Below are 22,144 nucleotides of genomic sequence, written 5' to 3' on the forward strand. Positions count from 1 at the left end.
TTCTTGGGCCTTTAGAATTAGTTGTGGGAGAAATTGGAAATGTTTTGAGCTGCAGCACAGAGAAGCTCTAGAATCCTGCAAGTAATGGGTCAGTCAATTATGGGGACTAAAGTAGAATGCATATGGAAAGGCAGCCAAGGAGTAATACTGTCCCCATAGGGTCTCAGATGGGAATATGTATACTGTCTTGTTGTTTTATTTGAAATGTTGATCTGTTTTGGATTATTTCTAATTTGAACATTTTTAGACCGTAGTGCTGTTTGGGGACATTGTGGTAACTCTAGGATGTAAATGCGATCCTGTGGAAGTAGATTGATGGGGTTGGGTTTTAGAAGGTGATAGTCTAAGCCTGATCTGCTCTCTAGTTACTGGTAGGATGTGAAGAGTATTACCTTTCACTTACGCCATGGATACCATAATGCTCTTTATCCATCTTCACGGTGCACTGAAATTCCCCTGAAACCATGAGGCAAAATAAATCCTTTTGCATTTTCTGTCAAATATTTTATTACACTGGCAAGAAAAATAACTAATTCAGCATAAGCTATTGTATCATTTGAGTAAATACCTTAAGGTGAAAATTCTGGGACTTGTGGTAAGCCTGCGTTTAGCTGTGCAGTCAAGAGCAGAAGCATGCAGGCATACCATTTATGAGTGGCCACCCAACAACAACGGCTGCAAATTTTTCATGCATTTGATGGTTTCAGTGATAGGAATTTTAACCATTCTAACAAGTGCATAGTGATATCTCAATGTTACTTAAAGTTTTAATTTCCTAGTGATAAATAAAGTTGTACATCATTTTATATATTTGTGTTAGTGTAAATTCTAAGGCTGAGCCTGTTCTGAACTTTTTTCTTATCAACAGTTATTATTTAATAGGTGTTTAATATTTTTAGCTACTTTTCTAAATTCTTTTATTTAAACTAAAACATTTATTTTTGTATTAAATTTTAAAGTGATAATAAAATCATATCATTTTTGCTTTCTATTCCTCTCTCTAGTCCCACTTATGTCTCCTCTCTCCACCTCTTCCTATGCCTCTCCCCTCTCACAAATTGAGGTCACAAAATGACCTCTTTTCTTTGATTCAGAATTTTTTATATCTCTCATCAGGTATATGTTTTACAGATATTCTTTCTTAGTTTATAGATTGTGTTGAACTTTTGAACGATATTATTTGTAGGATTTTTAAAGAGAATTTTATATTAATTTCATTATGCTCACTCAATTCTCTATGTAAGTTTTTTTTTTTAGTTCCCTATTTCTTGTGTTACTGGGGCAAATGCATGGTTTTGGCATCACTTCAAGTCTCTACCTCTAAACTACATCCCTAATCCCATGGAGTATTTTTAAAGTATGCGATTCATTAGCATTTCTTACATTCTTAATGTTGGGCAAGGGCCAGCACTCCCAGGTTTCAAAAAATGTTAATTACTCTAAATAGAAACTTGATATGGTTAAATGATGTCTTCATTCTGCTCTCTGCTACCTCATGTGAGTTATAATCTATGTCTTGCATATAGAAACTAGTTTACTATAGATAGTCAACATGAACAAAGTCATAATATATATATATATATATATATAATTCTATTTTCATGCTATTTCACCTAGCATATGTTTTCAAGGTTCTTTCTTTTTGATACAAGCATCAAGCTTAAATGACTTTATGAATGGAAAATATTCAATTGCATATTCAATATATGCACATATATCCATGTACTATATATAACACACACTATATGCAATATATATATATTACACGCATATACATATATACATAGATATATATTACATATGCCTATCTATCAGAAGATTTTATTTCTTCTCTCTCCTTTTGAGGGACAGTGGCTTGTTCCCCTGTTTCAGCTGTGAGCTGCTGTGAGCACTACACTCGTATCTTAAATAATTTCCAGTTTTTAATTCCGTCTGCTATCTTGTTGCCATTGTTAGGTCATATGGCTTTTCTGTGTTTAGCTTTAGGAGGAGCTGTTAAATGGTTTTCACAGCTGATCCCTCATGTTCTCGCCCCTGGCCCCCAGCAATGCATAAAGTTTACAGTTTCCCCAATTCTTGCCAAAGAATAGTTATTGCTTAGTTTCGTCACCTAGAGGATGTGTTAGAACACTGTGGTTTTGACTGACGCTTTCCTAAAGACTTTACACATCTGTTTAAACATTTGTTGTGAACTTTGTATATTTCCTTTTCAAAATATATTATTTGAGATATTTGCCTAGGAGTTATTGTTATTGTTCTTGTTGAGTTTTAGGAGTTCTTCATAACTTCTGAATATAATCTCACACAATATATACTATATCATTGGCAAATATTTTCTGATTATGTTTGCTGTCTTTGACTTATTATATGTGATAAATAACTTAAAATGTGTGTCTAAATAATTTTTTATTTAGACTCAATTGTTTTTCATGTCATTTTTAAAGAATTCATCACCAAGTCATTGCTACTTTTAATAATGCACTGATAAATTCATACAGGCAGATATGTCTTAATGCTTTCCTCAAAGAATTGCAGGATTTTGATCTTAAGTTTGATGTTCTAGCTAAATGGTTTCCTTCAAAGGCATTTGCATGTGATTCTCCAATAGTTTATGATGGTTCATTTTCTCCTCAGTGTTCTTAATACATCCTCACAAATATTTTACTTATTTAATAAAGAATCATGATAATTTACATAATCTACATTTTATCTATACTTATATAATAGAGGTTAAGCATCTTTTCATATTTTTATTGGACATTTTTCTTTTATTCATTTGTTTGTTTCCATTTGTGTTTCTAAAAATTGGTTCTTAAGGCCTCTATCTCCTAGTTATAAAATCTTAATTATACATATTACCCATGTTGCTGTTCAACTTACAATTTATTGTTCCTCTGATGGAGGACTATTCTTTCAAATTAAATATTTAATACTTTATAATGATTTCATGTTGAATATTTGTGATGGCTGTGGGAGTTTATATTCTCTTTAAGAATGCTCTCCTGAAACATGGTTTTGTACTTATGTGTTTCAACTGCTCATTTGATATTGTTGTAGTTATTGGTATGTGGTTCTTAGTTTCTCCTAACTTTTAGCACTTTTACCCAGTTGAAAAAAATATAAATCTTGTGTGAAGCACCTACTTGATTTTTATAAACTTCTTGTGATTTTTCTTGTCATGTGTACAAAATATTTTCATGGTCTTTTGCCATCATAGTTTTGAATTCCAGTCATGATTATTCTATTTCATGTACAGACAAACCTGAAGCTTTGGGGGTTACACTCAATTCTCTGTCTCTGTCTCTGTCTCTCTCTGTCTCTCTCTGTCTCTCTCTGTCTCTCTCTCTCTCTCTCTCTCTCTCTCAGCTAAGGACTGAACCCAAAACCCTTACTTGCAAGAAAAGTGCTTTGCTACTGAACTAAATTCCCAACATCTACACTGAATTATCTTAATAACTCACCTTAGGATATCATGATATTTTGTTTGGTAGTGGTTTTAACATTGCAGTAATGTTATGGATGGGTTCTATATTGCCTTTGTGGGGAATTAGTGTGATTGATGGGTACGACTTCTCAGTGGAAACTTGTAGGGTTGTAGTAGTTTTAGAGTCTGTCTGTCACTAGATACTACATTTGATACAGGTGTTTTTTTCATGTCTTTTAACTATTTAAAAAATAAGCGTGAAACAAACTCAGCCTTAGGACAGTTTTAATAATTGTTCAGAGAGCGTACTCTTGGAAGGGTTAATAGTTTCCACACTAGCAATGCAGGCTCCCAATTGTGTGGGAAGTGAATGCAAGGAAGGAGCTGCCTGCCCTAGGGAAATTCTGCCGCTCCCAAAAATGTACCAGGTTTTCTACACACTGGCACCGGTGCAGACAATATTGAGTCAGTTGTTCTGTGGTAAAGAACATTATGTAGGCTTCTTTACATTCATAAGACCTGTTTGTATTTTACTACGAAGACATTATTTAACCTTGCTTAGACATTCAGGAGGAATGACTTTTGTGGGTGGTGAGATAGAGACTATTTTAACAATTAGAAAACGTAGTCAGCTATTACTCCAATATAAGTGTTCTTCAGATTGCACTGCATAGAACCCTGGGAATCTGACGGCAGAGTCTGCTGAAATCTCTTTTAGCTTGTTCGATTCCCCTACAGGGAAATTAGAGTGTGGTTAGCCTGTTTGGAAACTGGATGGTGATGTATTTTATTTTTTCCAGGAAAGATTTACTTGTATGTTTTTCTCTAAACTTGGGAGGGCTGATTTATGCCTTGAACACTCCTGGACTGATGCCAGTCTATCTGCCTGGGGCACATACTCTGAGTTACTTTACAATTGACAGTATCAAACTGAAAACTCATGGGGTACACACGAAACGAAAGTGAGAAGTGTCACTGTGTTTGCGAATTAAGAGTTTTATACATAATTTTAGAACAATTGACATTAGGAATATTATTAGATTGCTTTAGTTGTTTGAAATTCTGAACAGCTTTAAAGGGACAGATATCTCTTTCATACCTATATAAAATTTGGCATTTAAATTTAAATTTCTTTGACAATTGTCACCTTTTTTTTTTTAAGTTGCAAATCTGGTCTCCTTGATAACACAGGGCTGCACAGATTCCCAGAATAAACATTTTCCTATGACTCGAGTGTTCTATATTACACTGTTCATGTCAGGCCCTCTAGTTAGATAAATGAAAATTATGGGTGTAAACTCATGTCTTGTCCATTTATACTTTTGAATGAAGGTAAAAAAGAAAAAAGTACACCAAGTTGCAACAAGCTTTGTTATCTCCAGAAAATTCATTTCTGAGTTCTAGTCCTGCAACCATCTTCCCTGATGAGTGGATTTCTGGAAAATACTCAGATATGTGTTCAGTACAAAAGTGCTCTCTCTGTATGAGGAATTTTTCAAATACTTTCACAATTCCATATCCATTTGCTCACGCTAAGATGGGGATTACACTGTGACAGGGAGCAAGAGAATTATCAGACCCCTCCCAGCACAGTCCTGGGCAAGTACAGGCCTCTAAAGACTGGACAATCTATTCTCTTGCCAGATTTTCATCAGGGATTTTGCAATGCTGAGGAATATCACAGAGTTATTTCCTATGGTGATTTCTCAAACTTTACTGAAGTCGGGTTTAGGGCAAAGCACCCTGGGAATTGCGGTCCTGATACATGTGGGGGGAGAAAGCGACAGAAGAATTAGCTAGCTGGACAGAGGCAGAGTTTGAGCAATGTTTAAAATAGGAAACTTCATGAATTGCCAGGAACTTTTACAACCCTAAGAATCTTGCATAATTGCAACTTTATATCTCTGGGGCATGCACAAGACATAGAACCTGGTAGCAGAAGACAGAGAAGGAGAAGAAGATGCCCCATCTCTAGGCTAACCCTTACCAAAGTATCTTCATCTATTTGGTTTGTGTTTTAGTTTTTAATTCTAAGGTCTGGTAACAAAAATATTTCACATTCTTTCTACTCCATATGGCTGTCTGAGGAGTCATGTGCGTTAGTGTTTGAGATAAGTCTGAGAGTCTACAATTCTCTAGTTGTTAGGGGTTGTTATGCCTTGGCCTGAATCCTTTAATAAAATGTTATATGCTAGAGGATATAGAAGAATCAAGACAGAATGATATATAGTTAAAAATGACATATAGTTTTCGTGGGAAATATCCTCAAGAAGATATCTAGATATTTTCAATATATAAAACCAGCTGGATAAAATATAGAAAAATATTTACATTTTTTTATAACCCACAAAATAATTAAGCAGAATCTTCTCAGAAATAAGAAAAAACAGTCAGCTAGGGTTTTATTATTACTACTTCACACTTAACTATTATCTTAAATACAAAAGTAACACTAAATACAATTTCAAGTTGTTTTAGAAACATAAATAAAATAAAACGGGATTTTTTTTTTTTTTTTAAGATCGTTCAGTCAAAGACCTAATAAGGGCACAAACTCCAGAAGCTCGGGCTGTCCTGTGATTCCTCAGAAATGAAGCAAGCAGCTTCCCGGGGCTTTATAGACTAGTGTGGTCACTGGAACTGTGTTGCTCAAAAAAGCTTCGTGGAGAAGAACATGGAAACGAAGTCCCAGCTAATGCAAGATCATGGGGAGCATGGAGTGGACAAGCCTTTAGCTATTTAAAGGAGCTCTCGACCTTCAAAACATTGCACCGACACCAGAACAAAAAGCGACTGCTAAAGACTCCGAACGAAGAATAATGACAAAAATTAAACAGGTCTGCAGAAGGAGTGAAAGGCTGGTGCCATGAGCGTGTGATAAAGAAGCCAGAATACAGAAGTCACTGTCCAGGGCTGTGTATGGAGTTTCCGAGAAAGCACTCACGGCAAAGCAGTGGCTTTGGTTCTGTTTGCAGAATGGCAGTCTGCTCGTTCCTTTCTCACTATGACTGGAATTCTAATTTCGCTATGCGTAATAAAAGGTCAAGTACTGTAATACACCCACATAAAATCTGTCTTTATTGGGCTTTAAGGTGCATGCTATGAAAGTCCACTGTATTTTGGGTAAGAAGAAAACAAAAAAGACTGACAGTCAAGAACCTGCTGTAATACTGTTGACTCATTTTATGTTTTGAGCATCAGAATATATTGGCATGAAATTTCACATATATGCTGCTGTGTGTTTGGACCTTTGTGCTATAGAGTGGTTTACTGTGACCAAATTTAAATTGGGGGCAAAAGGGGAGATTTTCTAGAGGAGACATTTATTTATTTATTTATTTATTTATTTATTTATTTATTATTTTTTGGTTTTGGTTTTTTTTTGTTTGTTTGTTTTTTTTTTTTTTTTTTTTTTTTTGGTTTTTTGAAACAGGGTTTCTCTGTGGTTTTGGAGCCTGTTCTGGAACTAGCTCTAGTAGACCAGGCTGGTCTTGAACTCACAAAGATCCGCCTGCCTCTGCCTCCCAAATGCTGGGATTAAAGGCGTGCGCCACCACCGCCCGGCTTAGAGGAGACATTTATGATGGAAAAAAAAATCCTTTTTGTAAATTGCTTCCGTTCTTCGGAGGGTAAACCTAGTATCTCTCTATTAATATGTCTCCGCTGCTATTTTTTCCATTTCATTAAATGGAAATTTGTGTATCAATTATTCGTCAATAATCACATTAATTTAACAGACTAGAAGACAATGGGCAGAAAACTAGCTTCTTTAAACTCCAGCATGCTTACTTCAGACAGAAAACTGAAGAATCTGTGGAACAAAACCGCAAGTATATGGAATCACTATTATTCCTGCCTTCTTGGGAGAGTTTTCTGGACTCTGCTCCAGAATTCAGGTCAGGCATGCATTTGCTTATATATATAGCATATTTGCTTAGGAGGATACAAGTGTTTCCAAAATAGACGTTGTATCACAATTTTTTACATTTCCAACATATTGAACATGGTGTCTACATGCGATGATGCTTAACATTAATTTTCAAGTTTACAATCTAGAGTCATCTTGGAGATGAGCATTTGGGCATGCGGAATTGTCTGTACCTTAATTGATGTGGGGACTCATATTGGCTGGAAGGAGACCCATTCTCTGGACAGGGAGTCATGTACTTCATAAAATAGAGTAAGTAACTTGAACACTCCCATTCATTGTCTCTGCTTCAGACTGATTATATAACGTGACACCCACATCAAGCTCCTGCCATAATGGATTCCCAGATATGCTGGACTGTATCTTAAACCATAAGCCAAAATAAATCCCTTCTAGGTGGCTTTTGTTGAATATTTTATTACAGGAATAAGAAAAGAAACTAAGGTACATTAATAATTGTCTGTAAGTGAATAAGAGGCAGATATTATTTGGTAAAGTTTTAAATATTAATAAAATGATCCTTCATGACAGTAGACTTTAAATTGGGATGCAAAATACAAATGTATACATATGCTCATATATCTGAAATGGGGGTCAATAATCAGTACAAAAATAAAACAAAAGGAATCTAGCTTATCTTATTACATGCCCTTCTATAAGATTTTCTTTTTCATTTCTTTCCTTAAAACATTTTTAAAGGGTTAAATTGGTTTTACTTGGAAACAGTTTGAAAACAAAGGTACTTGATTACTTAGGTGGCAATACAGAATCAGGATGTAAATCTGGGAGTTGGTGGCAGCTGTAATAAAAGTAAAACAGTCTTTTTAAAAATGTCTGGTTTTGGTGACATTCTTTCAGTAATTCTCCATCTTTCATTGGTCATTTCGTCACTCAAATTTATCTTGTTATAAATGATAAAACCATGGGAATCTGCAAGTGTTATTCTCTTTGATAACTGGTAGTTTTATGTTTGTGTCTGATCTGATGGTGACATGACCTCAGGGAACAGAGTCATTTGCATAATGGAGCTAGGCTAAACCTTAATACCTGCATTCTGTGCCAGCAGGCAGACAAACATACCAGACGTCAGGTGAACCGGAATGTTCTTGGTAACTATGATTTTCATTACAGACCATTGCTGAAAATCAGCATATGATCTTGGTTCAAAGAAAATAACCAGTCAAACCAGTAACCATAACAACAACATCAACAGAAAGTGTTTCACAAGGAGCTAGATACAAAACCAAGCTAATGTTTACAGTACGACACAAAACGTGACCTTAGTTACTATTTATCAGTGAAGGCAATCAAGAAGTTTTATAAGTAACACTTTTTACAGTTGATACATTTTACTATCATGATTTTACAGGAGCTACCCATCACTTCAAATGACTCCTTATCATTTCAATCACTTTTCAAACTGAAAAGACACTGCTATGAGTTGAGTAGCCAACGGAAAGCAACTATCTACATCAACATGATACTGCTGAGATGATTAGGTTTGATTCACCAGGTAAGTGGCTGCTCTCACAGCTGCAGGATATACTCAGGTACATCCGCTGCTTACTCGGACGTTGACAATGAAGAACTTCCTATAATACTTAGTAACTATAAAGCAATTTTTTTTAAAAAAAGACTTCAGTCTATTTCATACATTACCACAGATCCTTTGGCATTGGTCCAAAAATGCAACAAGATTTATGATGTAGCAAGTTCACATAAAATCCATATGAGTTGAATCAGGAAAATGTAACCAAGTTAGCTGAAGAGATTTTGTGTGTGAGGGGGCCTCTCTTGTAGGTGATTCACAGACTAGTGGCAATTGTGATCCTATATACCTTTGCAGAGTGCTGAAGAAGGCTTTGCTGGAGGAACCAATAATCTGCGATATTCTTAGTAGACATCAAAGGATGTTCTATTGAGAGCCATTTCCTTCTAGGAATTAGTGGTTTAAAACCTGTCTTAAAGTGTTCTCTGAGTGTAAATACTAATAATGATAACCTTTAGGAAATAAAACCCAAGAAACTATAATGGGCTACTTAAAATTACAAGAATTGACTTTCATCAGGTAAAATACAGTGGGATGTAAGTAACCATTATTACCCCCATGATACTTTTTGAAAACATTCTGCAGATTAGTAAGAACATCTAAAATGTTATTTTCCCCAAGTGACGAGTCTTACAAGGAACTAATTAGTCAGAATTGAGCTTTTGTATCTGTTAATCTTTTTGAACTGAGTTTAAAAGGCAGAGGGAATATGACACTAAATATCACAAATTCCACAACCTTGGTGCTGTGGGAGCACATTCTGATCCTTCAGCCAATAGCCCTTAAGATACCAGCCCACTTGGGCATGGTCTCTTTTTTTTTTTTTATTGAGAAAAGGAAAAAAAAATATCTGCCTCCTCCCAGCCTCCCATTTCCCTCCCCCTCCTCCCACCCTTCTCCCCCTCCCCCAAACTCCTCTCCCCCTCCCTCTCCAGTCCAAAGAGCAGTCAGGGTTCCCTGCCCTGTGGAAAGTCCAAGGTCCGCCCCCCTCCATCCATGTCTAGGAAGGTGAACATCCAAACTGGCTAGGCTCCCACAAAGCCAGAACATGGAGTAGGGTCAAAACCCCGTGCCATTGTCCTTGGCTTCTCGTCAGCCCTCATTGTTCGCCATGTTCAGAGAGTCCAGTTTTATCCCATGCTTTTTCAGTCACAGTCCAGCTGGCCTTGGTGAGCTCCCAATAGATCAGCTCCACTGTCTCAGTGGGTAGGTGCACCCCTCGTGGTCCTGACTTCCTTGCTCATCTTCTCCCTCCTTCCGCTCCTCATTGGGACCTTGGGAGCTCAGTCCAGTGCCCCAGTGTGGGTCTCTGTCTCTATCTCCATCCATCACCAGATGAAGGTTCTATGGTGATATGCAAGATATTCGTCAGTATTGCTATAGGATAGGGTCATTTCAGGTTCCCTATCCTCAGCTGCCCAAGGGACTAACTGGGGACATCACCATGTGCTCCTGGGAGCCTCTCTAGGGTCAAGTCTCTTGCAAACCCTAAGGTGGATCTCTTAACTAAGAATTGTGGTTCTGTGCTCCCCTGTCCAACCTTCCTTTATCCCAATCCTCCTGTTTCCCCAAGTTCCCCCCCTCCTTCCCTTCTCACTTTTCTCTCCCCATCTCCCCTTACCCCCCTCCCACCCCACCCCCAAGATCCCAATTTTCTCCCTGGCAATTTTGTCTACTTCCCATAGCCAAGAGGCTAACTATGTGTTTTTCCTTGGGTTCACCTTCTTATTTAGCTTCTTTCTTTAGGTTCACCAATTGTAGTCTCCATGACCCTTATTTATGGCTAGAAACCAATTATGAGTAGTACATCCCATGTTCATCTTTTTGGGTCTGGGTTTCCTCACTCAGGATAGTGTTTTCTATTTCCATCCATTTGCATGCAAAATTTGAGAAGTCATTGTTTTTTACCGCAGCGTAGTACTCTACTGTGAATATATTCCACACTTTCTTCATCCATTCTTCCATTGAAGGGCATCTAGGTTGTTTCCAGGTTCTGACTATTACAAATAATACTGCTATGAACATAGTTGAACAAATGCTTTTTTTATATGATAGGGCCTCTCTTGGGTATATTCCCAAGAGTGGTATTGCTGGGTCCAGGGGTAGGTTGATCCCGAATTTCCTGAGAAACCAAAACACTGGTTTCCACAGTGGTTGCACAAGATTGCATTCCCACCAGCAATGGATGAGGGTACCCCTTCCTCCACAGCCTCTCCTGCAAAGGCTAAAGTTTAAAAAGCAGCAGGAAATGTGCTCCGGCTCTCTTGCTTCTGGCTCCTGTTCCAGGTTCTTAGACTCTGTTTCCTGTTTGCTCTCAGAGGACTGTTCTTTAGGACGGTGATCTGTAAGTTTTCCCCCTTAAATAAATAACCCTTTTTATAATCAATAATTCTGAACAGGTATGGGATTGTTTTAAGGCATCACTTTGCCATGGATTTACACAACTGTGAATAACAGAGAGTGAGTCTTAAGAATGAGAAACCCTCCAGAGTGTTGGAACTGGGACAGGACTACTGGCTTCTTAGTATAGTTCATCTGCCCAACAGTACCAGCTTCTTAGCACCACAAAAGAAGCAAATTCACAAAAGCAAAAGCACAGGACTGGGAGCAAAAACACCAGTGAAGCCGTGCCAGACAAACATCAAAATGTAACAGGAAAGATAGTATGGGGAGCATTTCTGGATACTTGGACATTTGGAAATTGACTCTCTGTTACAGCAGCATCAAGCAGAGTTTGGGAATGCCAGCCATGACAATTTAAACAAAATGCAGACCTGGACCTACTAGAATGCTAGCCTCAGGTAAGTTCAGAAATAAATGTTCCCAGGCCACCTAATCAGACTCCACATCAAGAGGAGGTTGAGAGGAATAGGTGTCGGCTTCCATTGCCTAAAGGGAGAAGGGTAGGCATACCTGTCCAAATTCCTTTGCCTTTTTCTAATCCCAAGACTTTAATTTAAGTAATCACTTTTTATGTTGCATCCCACAAGGATATGATTAGTTCAACTTTGCTTTCAAAACTCTTTTTAAAATTGTTCTTCTCAAGAACTTTTTCTCAAGTGCTTTTTCTCCACTTAGTTTGAAATCAATCTGCAAAATCCTTCTGGGAAGTGGAGAGGCCTTGTAGAGACTTCTTCTTGCCTTACTTCTAGATAACATTCTTTTCTCTTAGTATTTCTCACCAGCAGAATAGAGGACCCTGAAGGATTCCCTGGGATTATTTACACAAAGCTGCAGGAACCTGGAACTCATCACAACACTTGGGCTCTGGAACTTTTCATATGCCAGGCCATGCTACTGAAGAGGGGGTTCTGTACAATCTGTGAACACGGTCAGTAATGGCTCAAAATAACTTTTAGATCCCAGTCCATCTTTCTCACAAAGCCATAGTCTCATGAGTCACAGTAAATACATTAGCAAAAAGACTCTCCTAGCCTTAGTCAGACAAACCTCTCCATACAAAGAACTACAGTGATTGCAGAAACGTGGGCACAGGCTGCCCAAGATGCAGAGGACCAGCAGTGGTTTGGGATGCAATCCTAAATAGGACGTTAATGGCTGTTGAGCCTGTTGAAGAAGGATCCATTAATAAGTAAGAGTCGCAGAATGTCAGCTGACAGGCTGCAAAATGTCATTCTCCGGAATAGAGACAATTTCAATCAATTTCTCATAGATGTTTTATGAGATGAGGGTTTTGGGGGAATTTCCTCCAATGAGTTTTGAACACATTCATGTTCCACTTTGCAAACTCTTCCAGCTTCATTCCCCTGCCCTGCTTGGTGTCTGCTGTGGTGGTTTGAATGAAAAGGTCCCTAGAGACCCATAGGGAGCTGCACTTTAGGAGGTGTGGTTTTGGAGTGGGTATGGCTTTGTCGGAGGAAGTGTGCCACTGGGGATGGGTTGGGGGGGTCTCAAATGCTCAAACTAGGCCCACTATCTCACTTCCTCACGTTGCCTGCCGATCTGCATGTAGAATTCTCGGCTACCTCTCCAGCACCATGTCTGCCTGTGTGCCACCATGCTTCCTGCCTTGATAATAACGTACTAAACCTGTGATATACATGCCAGCCCCAATGAAATGTTTCCTTATAAGAGCTGCTGTGATCATGATTTTTTTTCACAGCAACAGAAACCCTAACTAAGACAGCATCCTTTTGCTTTAAACACATCAACTTTAATGTGTACTACCTATGTATTCATAGATACGTTACCTTCCTTGAGGTGTTGGCTTTTTAGAGTAGACACTGGCAGAGAAAATCAACTCTCTCTCACCCAGCAACTATCAAATGTCACTAACACCTTAGCCAGGGCTATGACTTTGCGTCCTTGTCTCTCAAAACAAAAAGAAAAGCAACTGTATTTACCTGAATTAGTCCCATAGAAGACCAGCAATAGCAATAATAAGAAGGTGGAAGTCACTTGTGGGGCAAGGGAAAATGGAAAGATGGACTGTGGGAAACACTAATTTTAATTGAGTACCAATTGTTGAACTCACTAGGCTCCAACAGAAAGCTCGAATCTCAGGGTCCCACAGACAGCCTTGAATAACCCCAATGGGGCATAAATTGAGCACATGAGAGACAGATCTATAAGCAGGAAGGGTATTATTAACAGAAATGATAGGGAGGTGGGGGTGAGAGTGAAACATATATGTTGAATACATGTGTGCAATGATATAAAAACAAATTTAATTACTACCCATACTAATAAAAACCTCTATACTCTTAGAGAATGCTGACTTTCCCTCCCCTGAAGTCAAATGCTGGCTAGGGGTGTGACTTTGTGTCTCTTACAATTTTGAATCCTGGTGAGCAGAGAGAGCCTGAATTCACACAGGGGCACAAATGCACTTAGAGATGTTCTTTCACCCTGAAATTCCTGGATGGCACTACATTTTAAAATCTTTCTTGCTGTGGATGCAAATGGGGTTGTTTCTAATGTCTGAGCATGAACCATCCCTTCTGATCCCAGGTCCAAGGTAGGGTTGAAAAAGCTTGTCTCTTAAACGTGGGAATTATTTTGAAGTTCAGAACATTTTCAGTAATCATTTGCTTTTTGAAACTTACCTGTCATTTTTTTTTCTCAGAATTAAGGTTGCCACTAACATAAAAAGGTAGAATTTTTGAAAGTGAAGTTTCCAGCACAAAGCAGGGAGTTCTCTATATGTTATTATATAAACAGAAACCAGCTCCTTTGACAAACCACATATACTACAATACCCAGCAAAAGTATCGATCCCAATCAACGGAGATATTTAAAAAAACAGATTTCTTTAGCTTCTCCAACAGGCTGTGGTGACTGTGCAGAAATGCTTATTTATTATTTCAGAAATAGTTAGATTTCAGGATAAAGCTCAAATACTTTAAAAAAATATTATCACACTTATACAGATATTTGTGTGTGCTGATATTTAAAAACTAATGTGTGAGTTGACTTACTGGGTAAATATATAACATATGCTGTCAATTGTAGCTCTGGAGTAACAGTGGAAGCTTTAGAAACAGTGATTTTTCATTTTAAATTTAAGTATATCAATTAGCTGCCTGTTTCGTGATTTAGAATGGTTAGGTTTATACTTTTCCTAAGGTGATTTTTTTCAATCAGCTATACACTCCCTTTTCATTTCTTACCAGTACAATACAGCTGCAGACAAGGGGGCAGAAGAGTCAGTGTTGTCACGGATTGGCAGAAAAGTGATTGACAACTCACCTAAGTCCTCACATTCCTAAAGATGGCACAGTTGCTAGCTTCTCTGCTTTATTTTGCAAACATCATAGACACAACTAAGATAATGAAAGGGACCTGATTGTGTGGGAGTGTGTGTGTGTGTGTGTGTGTGTCTGTGTGTGTGTGTGTGTACATCTTATAGGCAGAATTATTCTCATCATTATAATGATAAAAATGAGTGAATTCAAAATCTGAATAATGAATACAAGGAAAGCATTTCTATATTGAAAGCATATGGGAACTCTGAAAGGGAGAAACCACAAACTGTCCAACTGGGAAAATCTGAGAGCACTAATCCTGCCAGAGGCAATGCAGGGTGTGTCCAGGAGTGACATTTGTGTCTGGCAACTTTGAGGAGAGTTGATGGCAGGGAGGTCGCACTTCCCCTGCCGGTCCTTGCAGACTTAAGTATTCTCTGCTGTTTCAAAGCAGCTGATAGTCTTCTCTGGGAGGAACGTTGGCCAGGGCCTGATGATCTGAGCAATCCTTCTTTCCTTGGATTCAGTAAATGTCTATTGTTTGAAATTGAACACCAAAATGGAATGGCTCCGTGATGCCATCATGAGCAGGGTGGCAGTGCTTTCCTTTCCCCACCACGCAGTATCTCAGGTCCACCCTCTCCTCTGCAGGAAAGCTCCCCTGATGCCCCTGAACAGGCAGGTTCTTCTTCAAACTCTTTCTTTCTTTGCAGTTCTGAATTTATCCTGCAAAATACTTATATCGGATGCCTTTTCACACTTATCTATAAGCTTGTTTAATGTCTCCCTTAATCACTGGGAAGGGTAAGTTTGCCATGATTGACAGGTTGCCATAGATATGATTAGTAAGCAAATAAAAAATTTCAAAATTACTAGGGATTCAGTTAAGTTCAATCTTCAGATAACAGAGCACTTACTCATATCTAGAAGCTGCATATATAAAATTCAAATCAACTGGACATGTTACCAATTGAACAATACGTGATTTTTATCATGATTGTATCTTCAGGACTTGTTAGATTATCTATTAAAGTTCAATTTTTGTGTGTTCAATGGAAGAGTGAGAAAATGCAGTTAAAAAAGAAAAAAATCATAGGTCTTCTGCTGTGCTTCCTCAGTGAAACACTTCTGGTCGTGGAGGGAACCAATTTAGCCCCCAATTCCTCCCCTACATGGACAGAACCTAAGACAAGTTTTTTTTTCTTAATGTAATTTCAAACATTGCACATAAATAATGAGCTATAACCCTGAATTGAGTATATCGAAACAAGATTAGATGACCAAGTAGGCCAGGTACATTCACCTAAAATCCAGCTGGGGACCCAAGGCTATACCCATATGAATAAAATGTCCAGAGAATACAGACGTCGTACTCTGCACTGGCACTCCTGGAGAGGGGAAACCTGTTGCTCTCATACTAACTGAGCCTCTAGGCAGGGAGGACTCAGAAATGCCACGATTGCAGTGGGATGTTGAATGAAATCCGAGTATTTGAGTAGCCGTTATGTGAAGCTACGGCCTCTTCTTTGAACGTATCATGTGGATGGATATTCTGTTTACATTGGGAACACTTTCATCTATTATTCTAAAAGAGAAAAATATGTAAACTTGTCATCTTCCTATGAATTTTACAGGACAAAGAGCAACCAGTGATTGCCAGCATGAGTCACTTCCCTTGTTGCCATAACAACATATCCACAAGAGATCAAGAGGGGAGGACTGACTTTGGCTTGGAGTTTGAGAGAGTTCAGGTGATAACAGTAGAGAAGGCACGGTGGCAGGATGCTGAAGCTACCTCCTCCTATCTTGGTGTATCTCAGGCGTCTGGTTTTCTGCTTTTTCCCCTTTGCATTTGGAATGAGCCTCCAGGCCACACCATGGTACCACCTATGTTCAGGGTAACCTCCATTATTAGCTTGGACATGTAATTAGGCAAAAATGACAATAGTTTATTATTTTATGGTACACAGCCCTATTAAAATATCCATGGGAATTTGAGAGGTGTGTTACTGAGGGATCCTTCCAGGTTTGAAAGGTGATTGGAAGTGGAAGGTATATATTCTGTTGAGCTTTCTTTATGTGGTTGCTTAGGCATCTAAAATGAAATACTAGGGGCTATAGCAACTGTTGACCCTCAGATATGTCTCCTGACATATGCTGAGATAGAAATTGCTAGCAAGAACTCATCGGGCCATTATAAAAAAAGAGATTGCTCGCAGTTATGGGCCAGATTCTCCAAGGGGAGACCACGCACATAGCTGGCAAGTAAGATTGGTGTCAGTAGCCCCTGGAGAGTATAAATGAGTCTAGACAGGGCTAGACATTCTGGACAGGGTTTTGCACACATGGTAGGAGGTGAAAACACTATAAAAGGACTGGAATTAAAGGCAAGGATGATTGGGAAGGCCAAGCCACATTTCTTCCAATTAGGAAACACAAGTGCTTGTAACATCTAAGAGTGGGCAGAGGAACATAATCCCCAGGGAATGGTAGCCTGAAGAACAAGAGTGAGCAGTGTGAACATTTGTCTACAATTGGATAGATTAAAAAAAAAAAAAGAAAAGGGTTAAGTTTTATATCTCTCTCTGTGTGTGTTCTCACACTTAACTTAAGCTTTTCTGCAATGCCTTAGGAGATGGGCTGGGAGAACCTGGTATTTCTACACTGCTTTTTGCTGCAACCATGTTGCTTCTGCTATCCTTTTTCTTACTTAACAAGATGGTTTGGGGACCAGGTTTGTGAGTGTCAGAAGTGGGGAAGATCTTTAAATAAACACCAGATACAAAATAAAATCCGCTAACTTTAAATCTTTATTTTTAAAGTTTCATTATTTATTTGTTTTTCAAAATTATATATGCATATGTATGTACACACACATATAATCTGTGTCTGTGTGCAGATATATGCACGAGTTGAGGTGCCTGTGAACGGCAGAGGACTCGGATACTCCTGGATCTGGAGTTACAGGTAGTTTTGAGCCACCTTTTCTGAGGGCTGTAATTCAAACCAGGTTTTCTCTTTCAGCAGAACAAACTCTTAACTGCTGAGTCATCTCTCAATTGCATTTTAAACTTTGTGGCAGAACTTCTAAGGATCTAATGAGCTGGCTTGAGTTTTCGTTTGATGTACTTAAGAACAAATAAAAAGACAGTAAAAAATGTAGCTGAGTTGCCTACTGTAGGTGACTCTCTAATCATGTACCTGGGTAATCTGATCATGTAGGAGAGGGAATGGGTTTAGGGGGAAGAGCTTCTTACACTGTTGTTGCTACAGATAGCTGGAACTACACCGTGGCCAACACCCCCAATTTTCCAAAAATACAGAATGTTCTCTAAAGTGAATAGTCAATAAGACTAAGAACAAAAAAAAAAAAAACCCTAAGATACAGAATTGTGCATAAAATAATAGTCAATAGAACTAAAAAGTATTAGCGGCTGAGTAAAGGGATTAATGAATGGGTTGTGGAATGAGGGAAATAAATTATTATATTACTATCTCCACAATCAATGGTTGAGAAAGATGATTGCATTTCTTCTTTGGTATACTACAGCAGATGATGCAAGGGCGATTTCACTCATGGTTTGGAGACTTGACAAGGTTGCTTGGCATTACTTGGGAATAACGTCTTTCATGTAGCAAGCCCATGGCATGACTTAATTATCAGTGATGGAGGGGACAGTGGGACTTAGCAGTTAACCATCCCAGGATCATTTGCATTCAGGTTTTCAGGCTACATCTACTGGCGTATGATAATATGATATACCAGGGGCAGTTTTTGTCTATAGTGCTGATACTGATGGAAACCAAATTAAGCCTCACATGATATGTACTACTGTACAAACAGGAAAAGAATGGGCCATAGAAGGAAGGAATTCAGACAGCCACTAGCCAATCTTATTCAGACTTCCCCATATGCAAATAAGAGTAAAATCAAGCTCAAAATTGTGTTTGGTCCAGTGACATTGGTGGAAAGACTAGTGGCTTTGTTTAGAATTGTTCCTGCTCGGCACTTGCCCCTCCAAATGAGTATATATTTATAAATGCATTGCTGATGAGTAATAGAAACAATTTCCTGAATGCTCAGACCAATATCATGGTTCTGCTTTAAGAAAGCCTTAGACAAACACCAGAGACTGGCTTTTGTAAACAAACAAACAAACAAACAAACAGAAATGCCCTTAGTTAAGAAAAAGGTTTGTATTCTGTCTCTGACCGTCTGAAAGCTGAGAAATAACTTCTAAATTTTTTGAATTTCTTTTCCTTCCAGAATTTACTTATCTATGCATCAAGTGTGTGCATGTGTCTATGTATGATCATGCCACAGTGTTGGAGCTGGTTCTTCCCTTCCTCCAATGTGGACTCTAGCAAATGAATTCATGATGTCAGGCTTCACGGTAAGTGGAGGCTTCGTGAGCCATGGAGCCATCTTGCTGCACTATCACACCTTTGTTACTTTTGGTGGACTCCCTGGAGCACATACGGTATCAGTGCTAGACAGGCGATTTATGGTAGGCTTTTGGGCCATATGATGTTAGCTAGACGCCAGAAAGTGGGAAACTAGCGCTGAGTTCAGTGAGTCGATCAATTACTAACACACTGTAAAAATCCTCGAAACCATAATTTTAGCATGATGAATCACCTTGGGTTCAGAATGCTCAATTCATATTGTCAACACCCCCCCCCCTTTTTTTATTTGCTGTAAGAGACATTTTAATGATTACTGAACTTTATTTGCACTAAGAATTCTTCTGAAAAGAACTCTTTTGGACACTTTCCCTTGTGTTTCTTCCCCTAGGCTCATTTAAATGAGTTTTTTTTCATATAATAAACAGTAACCATGTTTATTTTATAATAAACAATAGTTTAGTGAATTCTGTAAGTCCTTCAAGAGGTCTTTTTACCTGAGAGTGGCTTCTGTGGCCTGGAACTTAAGTTGCTGTTGGAAGTCCTAGGTGAACTTGGCAGCCAAACAATTTATGATCTTAAGTATGCACAACTTCAGTGTGCTCAGAAATGAAGAAGTCATTCTTCTAAAAAATTAGGAAAATGCTTACATTATTTAACTATCCCTATAACCATCTGAGGAAGCCACAGAACAAGGCTTGCAAGACTTATTTAATAAAGGCTAAACTTGACTTTATGAAGAAAATTTAGGCAGAGACTTCTCTATGCCATACAAGAAAGAATTTATGTCCTGAAGTGAAGCTTCTCAGAGTGCCAGGTTAAAAACTGCTCCACTCTTTGCCTTATTTGTTGGGATAATTGTTAATTGCTATCAGATCTAAATTCACAAAACACAGGTACTCCACTCTCTACATCATTTTGACCAGGGCTATATATATATAATGTGTGTGTGTGTGTGTGTGTGTGTGTGTGTGTGTGTGTGTATGAATCAATAGGATATATAAACTATTGATTAAAAAATAAGAAAATATAAAATAAAATTAATATTCCATCCAAAATATTATATAAGTAAAGAATTTTCTTTGAATTTCTGAAATTTCAAACACCCTTGTCAGAATGTCTTATTTGAAAAGGTCAGCAGAAGACAGTGACTGAAAAGAGGTAACAAAATAAATAATAAACCTGGGTGCTATCCTGTGTTCTTTTACCAAAATTCAGAACCTATGACTTCATCTCTCGTTCATGACAGATTCGTTGTTCATGTGTTTTCCTTTCTTAACCAAACCCGACCCAGTGGATCACACATCTCTTGCTCTCAGTTGATATTTTACTGGTTTTCCTCTTCCCCAACTCACTTTTGCTGATGACTCGAGTCCCCAAGTCATCATCTCTCAAAATCTCTGCTCCTGAGTCTCTAGAAACTGACATTTCCTTATGCATTTGGTGTGGTACTGATACTGCCTTCTCTGCTGTATGTAGATGAACGCAGGCTTGCTGAGGCTTAAGGGGGCTTTTCTCAACCTGCTTTTCGCAAGGTTTGCTGTAATACCTAAGAGAAGATTCACAACTTCAAATTGGGGCCTTATGGCATCCTCTATCTCTTTGAATCATCTGATACAAACCCGCGTTTTTAGGTTTTTATTTCTCTCTGTGTGTGTGTATATATATAAAATATTTTTAATTAATTTACTTGTTAAATAATTAATTTTATATACCAGGTACAGTTTTCCCTCCTTCCTCACCTCCTGTTCCCTCACCTCTCTTCTACCACCATCAGATCCTGCTCTGTCTTCATTCAGAAGGGGTAAGGCCTCTCATGGGAGTCAACAAAGCATGGTATATTGAGTTGAGGCAGGACCGAGCTCCTCCCCCTCGCAACAAGGCTGGGCAAGGCATTCCACCATAGCAAAGAGGCTCCAAAGAACCAACCTGTACGTTAGAGGTAGGTTGTGGTCCCACTGCTAGAGGCCCCACAAAAGACCAGTCTGTACAACTGTCACCCAGCTGCATAGGGCCTAGGTTGGTCCCACGCCAGCTCCCTAGCTGTTGGTGCAGAGTCCGTGACTGCATTCATTGTGATAACAGACATCCACAGTACCATTTTGAGTGTTAAACCCATGTGTCTGTAAATTGTCAAGGCAATGTACTGAATACATCATATTCCTGTCATCTGCTTCCCCTTTTCTCAGAATGCTCCTCTTTGTCAAGTGATGAGTATAATTTTTAAGGATGAAATTCTGCCTCTTTTTTCGCACAGGGCTGTCTCTCCTCTTTCCACAGCCATATTAAAAGTTCTTTACCAGTAACTGTGGTGAAACTCAATGTCTAGTCCTATTGTCAAGCTACATCATTTTTTAACCACTGGCACCATCTCCTTGAGCATCATTTAAAACAAACAAACAATCTACTTAATTCTTGATTTTCTTCTATTAACCAATAAACTCCATTACTTTTTTATTTTTGAGCTTTCTATGAAGTGCATAATTTCCTCTTAGAATGTGGGAATAAGAAAATAGGCTCACGAAACTCTTCCGATTATACTTCAGCCCCTTCAGTAGGCAAGCTCAATTATTGGCCCAGCTAGCTCATTTCCTCTAAGGGAAATCTTACGTAACTATTTTGGGGCAGCTCTTTGAGAATATGAGTCATAAGAAACTAATTTGCCTTTATCTGACAAGAATCAAGAATTTATCAAAAAATGTATCAATAAGCAAACTGTGGCTTTAGAATTAATACATGGATTGAGTCTAAGATAATTTTTCATCAGGCAATAATGTAACTTTTCTAAGTTTACTGTGTGATTGCACTGTTGTATTGCTATAGATAATAAGTATTCTGTGCATGATACAACAAAACTATAAGGTAGGTTTGGTGTAGGAGGTCCTTCTATCTATGTGTTGCTTTCATTGCTTAATTAATAAAGAAACTCCTTGGCCTGATAGGGCTGAACATAGGTAGGCGGGGAAGACAGAACTGAATTCTGGGAGGAAGAAAGCAGGGTCAGAGATTGCCTCGATGGAGCCAGCCGCCAGGTCAGACATGCTGAATCTTTCCCGGTAAGCCACGAACTCGTGGTGACATATAGATTATTAGAAATTGGTTGAATCAAGATACGAGAGATAGCCAATAAGAGG

The sequence above is a fragment of the Microtus oregoni genome, unplaced genomic scaffold, assembly GCF_018167655.1.
Source record: "Microtus oregoni isolate MIOR12 unplaced genomic scaffold, Mior012 000010F_ref0000083, whole genome shotgun sequence".
In the NCBI taxonomy this organism is placed as follows: Eukaryota; Metazoa; Chordata; class Mammalia; order Rodentia; family Cricetidae; genus Microtus; species Microtus oregoni.